General features: G+C 42.3%; 1 protein-coding gene across 5 annotated transcripts in view; it reads right to left on the bottom strand.

Moving 5' to 3' along the window:
• The window catches only part of GPR63 (G protein-coupled receptor 63), a 39,616-nt gene extending 30,174 nt beyond the window's left edge, over positions 1–9,442 (bottom strand). For 2 of the 5 annotated variants that reach the window (XM_033055266.1, XM_033055267.2), the window contains exon 1: positions 9,106–9,441. The gene's annotated coding sequence lies outside the window, so the exon portion shown is untranslated. Of the gene's footprint in view, positions 1–9,105 lie in introns of all 5 variants that reach the window. The other 3 variants (XM_033055264.2, XM_033055265.2, XM_033055261.2) reach the window with 2 other exon arrangements.
• Between the last annotated feature and the right edge of the window lie 3,140 nt (positions 9,443–12,582).

Here is a 12,582-nt window from a genome sequence, read left to right as displayed (position 1 = left end):
AAGACTTTTCAAAGAGAAGTAATTTGCAAGACCTAGAATGCTATGCCATTAATGGCAGTCAAAAAATCCCTGATGAAAATTGATCACATTACAGAGTAGAGACACGTCTTAGAGGTACTTACAGTAATTTCACGATTATAAGCCGCACTGACTATAAGCCACACTTCCGGGTTTCAGCAACTTTTCATTCTTTGTCCATATATAAGCCACACCTGATTATAAGCTGCACATTACAATACAGAGTGTGATAAAAGGTATCTATTCTATCACCATCTTTTAAGGGTGGGGCAGTGATCCTTATCTCAACGGAAGATATTCTGCTAATGGGCCATCCATTGAAACCAGGCGGGGCATTGTTCTTTATCTTTTCACAACCCATCCTTCCTCCAGCGAGTCATTTTCTGCTAATGGCCCATTGAGTCCCACCGTGGGACTGATAAAATTACTGCATCCCATTGGAAGTTGCTCCAGCCAGGGGGAAGAGCTCAACATTTCTTACCAAGATAAAAACAGAGGTTTTGGGACACTAAGGGAGTCCCTTTCTCCACTGGACTCCAGAGGAAAACCGGATTTCTCCACATCACCACTGGACCTCCAGAGGGAAACTGCACCTTCTACAGGAGCACTGCTCCAACTGAGCCACATCTGTCACTGCAGGAGGATGCAGCCACCATTTAATGGGACTGCTACCAACACCCTGCCTGACGGGGTGTCAGGTTGTACTCTGACTTTGTCAGGGTTTGGAGTTTGTTTCTTTGTAGTACTGTATTTCTATTTTAATTTCCCTAGAAAAGAACTGTTATTCCTAATTCCCATATTTTTGCCTGAAAGCCCCTTGATTTCAAAATTATAATAATTTGGAGGGAGGGGGTTTACATTCTCCATTTCAAAGAGAAGTTCCTGCCTTTCTCAGCAGACACCTGTCCTCCAAACTAAAACAGCAACTTTTTGTTCTTTGTCCGTATATAAGCCGCACCTGATTATAAGCCGCACTTTGGGTTCGGACCAAAATTTTAGTGAAAATGGTGCGGCTTATAATCGTAAAATTACTGTTCTCTTCAACTTTTTGTATCTAAAACTATAAACATTATATCTATACAAACTAAAATAAAAATTCAATCCACAACAGTAACTTTAAAAATTAAGAGTGTAAAAATAACAGGTTCAAAATATTCAGGAAATCCAGGTGAAGTACAGGAAGGTAACTAGCAATTTCCCAATTAAACTGGATAACATCAGACCACCTATCACCAGGATGACTGGATACAACTCAAAATCACAGAATGTATCTTAAACATACACCTCTTTGCATGAATTTTGCATGAACTTCAACGTGGCAAAGGATATTCTACATATCTAATTATGTAGAACAGAACTACCACTCCCTATATCTCAAAGGCTCATCAACAGCAAACCGGTCTTTAATCCACAGAATACCTCTGGCATGCAGTGAACCATTTCAGTTCTGCATAACTTTGTGTGACTCAGCCGTACAGTGGCTGCACACGATTCCACGTTTCTCAATGAAGAAAGATTTGAGCAGGCTGAGCATTGTCCTGGTTAGGCCTTTTGGCAATGTCTGGCAAAACTGGTAAGCGCTTATCAATATGAAGCCCCAACCTCAGACCTTCGGGAAGACTGTTTCCTTACCAGCATCTGGTTTTACACACGTCATCCTCCTCCTTTTTTACTTCCTACCAGGGCTGAGACTGATCTCATCTAATTTCAACACCTTCAGCTTTGAGGTAACCACATAAGCTTAGTCAGCAGTCAGACAGATCATGTATTTCCGGAAAGTGAATTCACCTAAATCATTTCACATATCTATTTTATTTCTCTTGTTTTGTAACAGTATTGTGTAGGAACACCTCTGAGTACCTATAATGGTCTGCACACGTCTGCCTGAAAATCTGACTCATGCTTCTATGGAAGAGCAAGATAATGCTTAATAGGTACATTCTGAAATTCTATAGTTTCAGCAAACTACAGAAATTGCCCTGTCAACAGCTGACACCAGCCCCTCCAAGGAGCTATTCACCAGGGCATCCCTTCCTGGAGTTAAGATCCTGGGATCCTCAGTGTGCTCTGGAATTTGCCAGAATCCCACAAACAGTGTACCAGAATCAAGATAACCCATCTTTCCCATCATTTCAGAAGTGTAAAATCTTGGAAGACCATCAAAGCAACTGGTCAATCTCTAACCCAATGCCTAATTCACACTCATTGATACTGGCATCAAGAAACAAAGAATCTGATTATTTTTCAAATAACTACATATCCAAGAACAGAGACAGACTGCAAACAGTGCAAAAAACCAGAGAGAATATTCCAGGGCTATTTTGTTTTCAGCCTTGCTGATAATAGCTCGAAGTATATAATCGTATGGGCAGTGTACCATGAAGATGTTTTTTCAAGTCTATAATTTGTGGTGGCCTTGACACACACATTTAATCCAGTTCATTTGGATCTAACAGTTTAACAGCGTAAGTGCTATTACCTGAGATTTCATGCTTTGATTTGGTATCTCCAGAAAAGATGAATGCAGTCAGAAATTGCCTTCTTATCAAAATGAAGGGAATGGAGAGGGAAAACACTCTTCACTTCAGTCACCAAATGCACTCATCCGCATCCCTATCGTCATAATAAATGCAATGGAAATTTCTGATGGCAGATGCAGATTTCCCAATATCAGTAGTGCATAGTATAACTTCTTGTTGATACTCTCAACATGCCATTATGAGTCATTATTAAATATTGGCAAATTTCTTTTAAATGTCACCTCCTTATCATAAGTGACACACTTGGAGCTTGAGCAGACATGCTGAATGAATTCAGTCGTGTAAAGGACAGAATTAGCTTTTCTCAGCTCTACCAACTCACGAACACTGCAAACCAGAAATAAGGCATGTGGTGGGAGGCCTCACTGCAATTCAGTTGGTTTTGCTTCAAAAATAAAGAGGTAGTTCCTTTCCAGGCCACATGATTTTCCCACAGTACTGAAGCATATGAGGGTCTGGGGTACTGGGCATGTGTGCACTGTTGAGAGAATGGAAGCATAAATATAGCACACTCATTTCTTCTACATTTCATAATGTTTTTGGCTAGATGTAGGAAGTTAGGATTTTTGTTTGGAGATCTACTTTGGTTTAAAAGTAATTTTGGTAATACAGCGAAGCATAGGAAATTCAGATATGAATTTTAAATAATTATCTACACTTTGAATTTTATAAACGCAAAAGCATACGCACATATAGTTAGTACTATCAAAATATCATGTGCATATTATGTTCAATGCTTTTGAACACATTCACGAGTCTCATGTAAGACTCAAAAAAATGGTCTAGAGAAAATTCAGAAGTGACAACTGATAAGAGTCAAAATCAAAATGATCAAGTAATAAAAGGTTTGTTAGAGTATTAGCTACTGAAAATAAGAACTTTACCAAGATATATAATGTGTTTTCAAATTACATTTCAAGTTTTTGACAAAAAGAAAGTAATCACTATTTTTCACAAGATATCAGTCTCTATCTTATGCAAAATGAACTTCGTACAATCCTTTGAAAAGATTAGTATCAATAACCACTTCTAAGTAGTATCAGGTTTTGAAGTTCTAAGACGGCTTTAGAAAGGATTATTATTTCACAATTTGCATTAAAAATACACACTTTTTCTTCTGCTCTGTTGCATGCTTTTCCCCTTGTGCTTAAAACAATCAAAACTGAACACCTCTTGTTTGTGAAATTTTCTGCCCTTGCCCAATCACTTTTTTGCCTTTTTAAAAGGGAGGATAACTTGCATAAAATAATGGGGTAATAATAATAATAATATAATAGGGTAATGAAGATAATTTAACTTTTCCTGAAGAATTGAGATAGAGAGATGAACATCACCACAAAAGAAATACACATTGAAGTTAATTATTAAGCATACAGAATAGGCTGCAAGTAGGACATGTGATCGTATATTGAGCAATGACAAGAAAATGACAAGACAACGACAATGACAAGAAAATAAAGGACTGGAAAGGTGCTCACTAAGGATTAACCTTGCCTCCACATAGCTGTCCTGAAAGCTGGACAGAAAGGCTAAGAGCCATTGAGATTCTAATGATACAAAACAGAGAGACACTGAGAAAATAATACAGCCATAGGTAGAATAAACTACTTTCTCAACAGGTTTATTTTTCTCCCCACCGAGTGTGCCTGAAAGGCTAGTTGAGACTACCTCAATGTCAGCGTAGTACTCTGCAGATCATTTCTAACAGAGTCCTCAAAAGTAGCCTGTAGTCAGTAGGTTTAAATTTGTTATGCAGGGGGCCTATACACCCAACAAGGTAGAAAAAAAAAAAAATCATAGGATGACATACTTGGCTTTCAGAAGCTCAGCCTGAAGACTTAGATTTACCTCCTAAACCACCAGCATCTATTCACTACACACAATGAGGCAGTCACCTGATGAAAAATACAATGCATGATCATGTATGAGAAAGGAGAAATTTCAAACACCGATTCTGTTTCAAAAAGTCAGGCTAGCAAAAGACTTATTTTTCCCCCATAAACAAAAAAGTAATCCAACTGATTTGATCAGCGTGTTATTGAATAAAAGTGTGCAACCATGGTTGGAACAAATTGCTTTTTATGTACTTGGCAAAGTTATCTATATTCCTAACAGAAGGTGCTATTAAGCATTAGAAAAATATCTGTTGCTTTTAAGAGCACAAGAACCTCATTCTTCTTGAAGGTTCACAGTCAAGGACCAGGACAATCGACACAAGCTACAGTATAGTAACTTCAATTAGGCCTTAGGGAAAAAACTTCATCGTGACAGTGGTCAAACACTGCAACAGGGTACTCAGACAAGCTGCATAATTTCCATCCCTGTGATATTCAAAACCCAAGAAGATGTGACCCTGACCAACTTCATCTAACTTTCAACCAGACTCAGCTCTGAGCAGAGTGGTGGCCTACATGACCTCCGGAGGTCTCTTCCAACATCAATTATTCTGTAGTTCTGTGCCCCAGCCTCAGTTCACCTGCGTTGTAACAGCGATCATTTCCTCACTACAGCCTGCAAAATCCAAGCACTGGATCTAAAAGCCAGGTTTCTAGAAAGCCTTTGCTTTCTAGACCTGATCTGCTAGGCCAGCTGACCTGACCCATGCAAATATAGGCCTGCACACTAGATTAGGCCAAACAGTTACAATGGCCAAATGAAATGATAAGCAACTGCTAATTATTTATTAAATCAACAAAAAGGATGTGGCAGAAAAATGTAGAAAGCAGCAGGGCAATAAGATAACCCAGAAAGAAGCAGATAAGTAGAATATTCCAGGGAAAGCTACAGTAAAGACACCAGAGAGCATTGCCCTGTGGCCATCAGAATGGGAATCAAAGCTTCAAGTCAGTTGTATTATATTACATAAAAACTAGCAGTAATGTGCCTGTATGAAATAACAGATGTATAAAGGCTGCTATCTCTCTTCATCGCCAATCCACCCAAGGACCACAACCTACCACTACATTTTAGACAGTTACAGCCTGAGCTGGCATTCAGAGAGGTTCTCACTCTGCTAACAACATCAGAAATGATCAAAGATACCCCAGAAAAAAATACACCTTCTGTTTCTATTTCTTTTAGGGGGAAAAAAAAAATGCACTGAGAAAATTACACACCCAAGAACTATGTTAAAAAATTAAGGTTCAAAAGTCAAACTCGAAGATTTGAAAAGTAGTAGTTAAACCCTGTGACTTCAATTAAACCCTGGGCCATACTATATGACTAAATACTAGTTATCCACACAGAATCCATCTTCTTCAGAAGGTGCACTGCTCACCAAGATGAACAAGTGTTCAAAACCCTGCTTTCTCCACAATTATTTTATGTCACCGTATCACATTTAATCAACAAGATTCAAGCCTTGCTTCAGTAACTACAAGGAGAAGAAAATCCAGGAGAGATGCAAAAGTCATAACCAGTCACTAATTTGGGTTGCCTTATTTGAGATGTAAAGTGTTCTGAAAAAAATTGGGTCCTAGATAGTATAAGGCACAGTTCCCACAGGCCACATCATCACTACTTCAAAGCTCTAAATTTCCAATCTCTTCTGTGCTTATGTGGTCTTTATAATACTCTTTTAAACAGAGCTTGTGTATAATAAACATGTAGACTGAGGTAAATTAGGTTACAGTTATGCAAGAGACTTCTCAAAGTACCATTCAAACCAGTGGGACTCCTTAGATACATCCAACACATGTTTAAGTGTAAATAAACCTTACAGAACCAGTGCTTTTAGACAGGCAGGGGTAAAAAAAAAGAAAAAAAAAATAGCTCACCTTTCTCCTAAACTACACACAGAAATGGTTCAATAGTAATAATTGTATTTTATAAGGTTTCATTCTAATGAAATCAACAGGAATTTCACTGTGCCAAGTTGTTTGTTTAGGTAAGTATTTCAGAGCATTAACCCCGTCCCATCACATACTGTAAGTTTATGTAACTATCTAAGTATTACCCTCAGCTGGAAATGAGATGGTTAATCAATTTTCCTATTCAAGTTCAAACTGTGCTCCTGGCTAGGTTAGCAAAATAAAGACCACCAGCAAATTACTGACATAAAAAGTGCACTGTTCTATTAAAGTATTTTATATGTCTATGAGAGGCAGCAAAACCTGACAATTTTCAACCTGAAACTCTACTTTGAGATACTACAAGTAGAATTTCTTAGATGACACACTTCCTCTTGCCTCACCTAAGTTTTAACAACTAAGTCTGACATCCTTCGAAGCATTAAAAAAACCAAACACAACTTGCTACTTGTAACAAAATAATTATGGAAGTTCCATGTAACTGCAGGCCACGGACCTTTACATCTAGCCATCAGGACTGGTTATGGACATGCATTGGCCTGGGAACACATTCCCAGACAACCAAACAAGTCACCTAAGTCTCTTCCTGATACTCTTTATCTCTCCCTTATGGACAAGTGGGAAAACCACTAAGCTGTCACATACTCCCTCTTCACCCACATGCACAAGCAGAGGAAAAAGGAAGAAAGCAGCGCTGGCACTTCTAAGTAGATGACTATGAAAAACAGCATTTTATAGTCTCAGAGATCCTCAATGCAGGGAAATTAGATCACCATGATTGAATACAGAGTTAAGGGAGGCTACCTGCATATAGGGTATGTCCACACCAGTAAAACAAGCAATGCCAGGAATCATTCCCTGGAAATGGAATTCTCTGTCACACAGACTGCTGAGCTGCTGCACATCAGCATAGCATCCTTCTAACACACGCCAGCTACAGGTCTCCCATGCAAATTTCCTGTTCTGGAAGGCAAGAGAGTTAAACAGCATTGACAAAGGCTAACCCGCAGCACTTGCTTCAGAACCAGAAAATGGTCTTGGGTGAATTTCATTAACTGCAGAGAAGCAATCACAGCCTCTCCAAGCTTTATCTGCTATTACTCCTAGAGGAATATTTTAAAAGCGGCAAATGCAGTGATGAAGCACACAAGCAATGCCTGATCAGCAGCACCTGACAAAAGTCACCCACGCATTGTAGCACACAAGAAGAAAATTAGGAACTCGTAGAGTTCATCTTCCCTTCTTCCCGTTTCCTCTGAGTAGGCAGACATTGCATATGAACTACTAATTTCCAGAGTCTCATTTATTTTCTCACTTTAAAAAAAGTTTTATACATTTAGAATATGTTCTTACAGTAAGGTTACTCTCTAACAAAGGAGTAGGGTAGAATAGCTAAGAGAATGTACTTCAGAGTGTTGATCATTTGGCAGCAGATATTTCAAAGGGAAGTTATTCAGAAATTCTTCTAATTACTAGTCATTACCAAATTTGCTTCTGTAGGCTAAGAATGTAATTACTAATGGGTCTATATTGTTATGCTGGAGCTACAGCAATGATGGTAAATACATTTTCACAACAGATAACTACAAAACCAACAAAAACCCCCTATTTGACAACTGACAATACGCAGCTATTCTGTGTTATCAATCTTGAAACAAATCTCTTTGACATTTCTTTACATTTGCAGTAAATTCGAAATGATCTATTTTAAACTGCCCTTTTCACAATCTGATGCTTCTGACGCCTCTGCTCTAATGTTAGAATGTGCAATATGTCCCACAGAAAATGCATTATGTAAAATCCATTTGTCACTGCTTAGCAATCACTATCCATTTCAGCAAGGAAAATTTTGTTTAACAACCTTCTTGGGCATGGATCTAACTTTCCAGCCATGCCTAGCTCTAAACACTGAAAATTCCTACGTTCCATAAATGAACTTTCCTTGGAAAAGCGTTTTTATTAATTTCAAGAAAAACTTTATCATATGCTCTGTTATATATATGTACATGTATTAGGCTGCACTGTATCATTTGACTTTTACAAAACAAGTTTGGAAAATCATGTGGTATACCCTAATAAAAATTACATATTCCCTAAGCAGATGAAAAACAATCAAAACCAAGCGAGACGTTTCTATTAATTTTCTCCAGGAACGACACGTAGACTGCACCGACACCGGCAGGTTTGAGTTGAGCACAAGCAGCAGCCCGATGAGCAGGTGACAGCAAGCAGACAGCTCCCCCGTGCCTCCGCGCAGTGTCCCGGAGCGCCGGTCCCGGGAGCCGGTGGGAGCCAGGCCGCCTGTCGGGACGGAACCCGGCCGGAAGCGCGGCCCCCGCCCGCCGCCCCCAGCGCCGCCGGGGGAGGAGGAACCCCCCGCAGGCGGCACCACGGGCCCCGGGACGCGGCCGAGCCGAGCGCGCCCACCCGGCTCCGGCAGCGCTGCCGCCCCCACTGCTCGCTGAAGGCTCCGGCGGCCCCGCCGAGAGCAGAGGCGCCCGGCTCCCCGTGCCCACGCAGCCTCCTCGGGGCGCCGACCCCCGGAATCCCCGGGGCTAGAACGCTCTCCCGATGGTGGGACCGCGGCCGGGAGAAGCGGCAGAGCCGTGGGCGCTCCCCGCGGTCCCCAGCGCAACTCTGTCCGCGCTGCCGCCGCCCGTCCCGCCGCCCCCCGGCCGGGCAGGGCAGCAGCCGGTCCCGCGGAACTGCCGCGGCCGCCGCCGCTCGCCTCGCCTCACCTCACGATGTGACCCGAGCCCTGCGGAGCCCGGCGCAGCACAAGCCCGGCCTGAGCCCGTCCCTCCGGGAAGTTTCCTGCCATCACAGTGGCCGGGGAAAACAAAAGCTTCAGAGCCGGGAGCAGGAGGAGGAGGAAGGGCAGCGTAAGCAGAAGAGTGAGGGGCATTGCTCGCCCGCCGCGCCGCTGCCCCCGGCTGCCGACTCCCGCGGAGGGCAGCCCGCTCAGCGCCGCCTCCCCATTTGCTTCGGCGGCGGCTCTGCCGCCCGGGCAGCGCCGCGGAACCGGCGGACCAAGGAGCAGGCAGACGAGCCAGCACCTCCCTCCCTTGCCTCCGTCCGTCCTGCCCGCCTGCCTGCCCGCCCGCCGGCAGCGCGCCCCGCGCCGCCCGTCCCGCCCGCCGCCGCCGCAGAGCCCCGCCCGCGCCGCGGCTCCGCCTCCCGGGGGCGCGCGCACGCTCCGGCCGAGCGGCTCCTGCCGCCCCCGGTGGCCGTGGGCGCTTCCCGGCGGAGCGGCCGCGCCGCCCCCGTGCCCCGCTCCCGCGGGCGGCGCAGGCTGGGCTCAGCACCCGCTCCGTGTCATTTCTCACCGCCCAGCAGGCTGCTCCTGTAAAGTTGGAGGCGTCTCTTTAAAAATCCAGGTAAAAGATGCTGAGGAGCAGGATTAACAAATGCAAAGGGGTGCCAAGCCTCCTGCCAGGCAAGGTATGCGCTTAGTGGTGTTGCAGTCCTGGTGTATATGAAAGAAAAATTAATACATCTCTAAGCGTCGCTTTATTATATAGAGTTGTTCCAGCTGATTTTTAAGGACTAAGATAAGCTGTTACGTCTCCTCATTGCCCACGCAGCTAACTTGGTAAGGAGGATCTTCCAAATAGGATGTAGTTGCAATGCTAAGGTTGCATAGTATGTGGTATTGGCAGCCATACCACTTGCAAACTGGGATAGGGTGACTACTAATTCTGAGATGGGTAAGGCCATACAGGATAATTTCAGGTCAAAGACAAAGCTTGGTCTGAAGGAAGAGTCTTTCGCGATCCCTGTTCCTATTCAAAGTGCATTTACCTGATTGCCTGCAAACACACCCCTCTCTACATCAGATCACAAGTGCTCAAAGTGAACTCAGACTATTAAAGAAGAGAATAAGGAAGCTTCTTGCTCTCCCAAATGGATCTCTTAAGCACACAGCTGATGGGATGCCAGCAGAATGCTAGCAGCTACATCTAATCAAAGCACTGATACTGCTTTGATTTTTGAGGAGTTCAGCTCTTGATTGAGTTCGGCAGCCCTGCACCCACAGGGCTGTGGCTGCGAACTGCAAGACAGAGAAAAAGCAATTCTCTCTGTCTTCTTTACAAAATTCTTGACTAACTAAAATTATTCCTTTATTCTTAAGTTTTCTTTTACGAGTGGGTATGAGCACTATCTTTTGGTAGCAATTTCCCATCAGAGTTAAGTTCAGTTCTCTTAAGTTCTGCTGCTCATTTTGAATGCAAAAGAAAAGACCTGTGGGCTATGTTTTTTGGGATGCACTCTGAACTCCTCCCATTTAAAACAGGCACATCTAACCTGCCCTGCAGGGGCTTCTGATTTGTCTTTCTGTGGTTGGATAAAGTTTTTAAATGATTTTTCTAGCATAGGGGAGACATGATATAATGATTCACTTTGAAAATCCTCAGATATTGTCACTGCACTCCATCTTGTGGAAGAGACAACAACATGTTTTAAAATTATTCTGTAGTGGTTTGAATAATTAAACCTAAAAATATTTGGTTTGTATTGCCAAAGCAAAGAACTACGTATAGCAAGGGATACAAGAAGTTGCTTAAGTCTTAATTTGCCTAATTGTACCCAGTGGATTCATGTAAATGTCCCTTGGTTTTAGATATGAGCTTCACATCTTTTTTTGGAAAGGAGCTTTAAGAAAGCATTCAAAGATCCTAATTTGAAAAGTGAAACTAAAGAAGAAAAGAATCTGCTTTCTAGGTGAGGTTGTCAAGGAGCACTCCAGATTTGGGAGAGATTTGGGGGTGGTAATGCGTTAAGAATATGTGGCTGGGGTAAAGACTCTGCTAGGCAAGATTGCTCTGTAATGAATTTACTGGGTATGGGGTTGGTCTGTGTGGCTTGGGTGGTTTTTTGTATTAAGTACTCTAATCCAGTTAAATCTGGACAGGGTACTGAGGATCACTGTCTTACCAAAAAAAAAAAAAAAAAATGGAGAGAGATTCACTCATGTCTTTCTGAAACTGACTTTCATGGCTTGTGACCTTTTTCACCTTAGTGTTCAGTGCTGCTTTGGGAAATCAAAATAGATATTGAGGCAACAACTGTGAACCATAGCAAGGGCATAGTCATACATATTTGTGTCTGACCAGATTCAGAGAAAATTGAAAAACTTATCTGAATTCACTGCTATAAAAAGGTTAACCTTTGTAATAGTTGCCCTAGGACAAGCTTGAAGATAAAGCCATTTAACTTTAATGAATAACTTAAAATACAAAGGGCTAGTTATTCTAACTGTTCCTTGGGCGGAAGCAAAAAGGTTTTATTGAAAAAAGACTGTAGAAAAGCTTAGTCATTCAGACCCAAAGAAGCAGGAAAAAACAGGTCTTGCATGGGAAGGAGTTAGGAGAAAATTCTGTTGTACAAATGAGGATCCTATGAATTACCTCACCCCAGAAGTAGGTTCCACTAGGAGAGTGAACTTAATTAGCAGCCATGAACTATGCTTTTTCTTTCTTTTTCGTTTGCTTTTTTTTTTCCCCCCATAACTCACACCTCTATTGCAGTACTAAGTAGCAGTAATGTCTGTGCCTCTCCCTGTAATGTGGCGTGGAGCAGCAGGGCTGAAAGAAGCACTGGCCTTTTCTGTTTCATTTACCAGGGAGGGAGTTGGACAGCAACTTGCTGAAGGCTGGTGTGCTTTACTGCTCCAGACTGAGCTGTCTGCTAAGGTAGAATTGATCTAATGCCTCAGTGCAAGCAAGGCCTTGAGGGTGGAGTGTCTCTGTCTACTATTCTAATAGTGGAGACAGATCTCATTAATTCCTGATGTATACTAAAGGCAGGCAATCTTCATTGACTACAGTGTTAGCCTTTTCCAGACTCCTTGGTCATTTTCCTAAAGCAATGACTCACTACTCCATCACTGCACTGATTACATTAAATTGTTACTATTATTACAATGAAAGTAACATAATGTTTATGTTAATCCACTTTGTGCACAACTATCAGAATTCTTACAGTCCTCAATTGAAAGACACCTACGCAAGAACTTTGGCTTAATTTAGACTCTTTCTGATTATGCTTTTCTATGTTGTATGTAAAAACTTGGAGCAAATGACCAGACTATTTTGTGAAGCCATTAGTATTGTGTGAGGGAAAATCAGGACATTACTGCTCTTGAATATCTACTCCAGTTCAGTCTTACAGATTTATTTTTTTTCTTGTAGAGCAGGCCAAGAGTGATGTTGAGG

This window comes from Catharus ustulatus, chromosome 3 (genome assembly GCF_009819885.2).
Source record: "Catharus ustulatus isolate bCatUst1 chromosome 3, bCatUst1.pri.v2, whole genome shotgun sequence".
Classification (NCBI taxonomy): domain Eukaryota; kingdom Metazoa; phylum Chordata; class Aves; order Passeriformes; family Turdidae; genus Catharus; species Catharus ustulatus.
The sequence above is the reverse complement of the archived record's forward strand: the minus strand, read 5'-3'. Positions and strand labels throughout refer to the sequence as shown.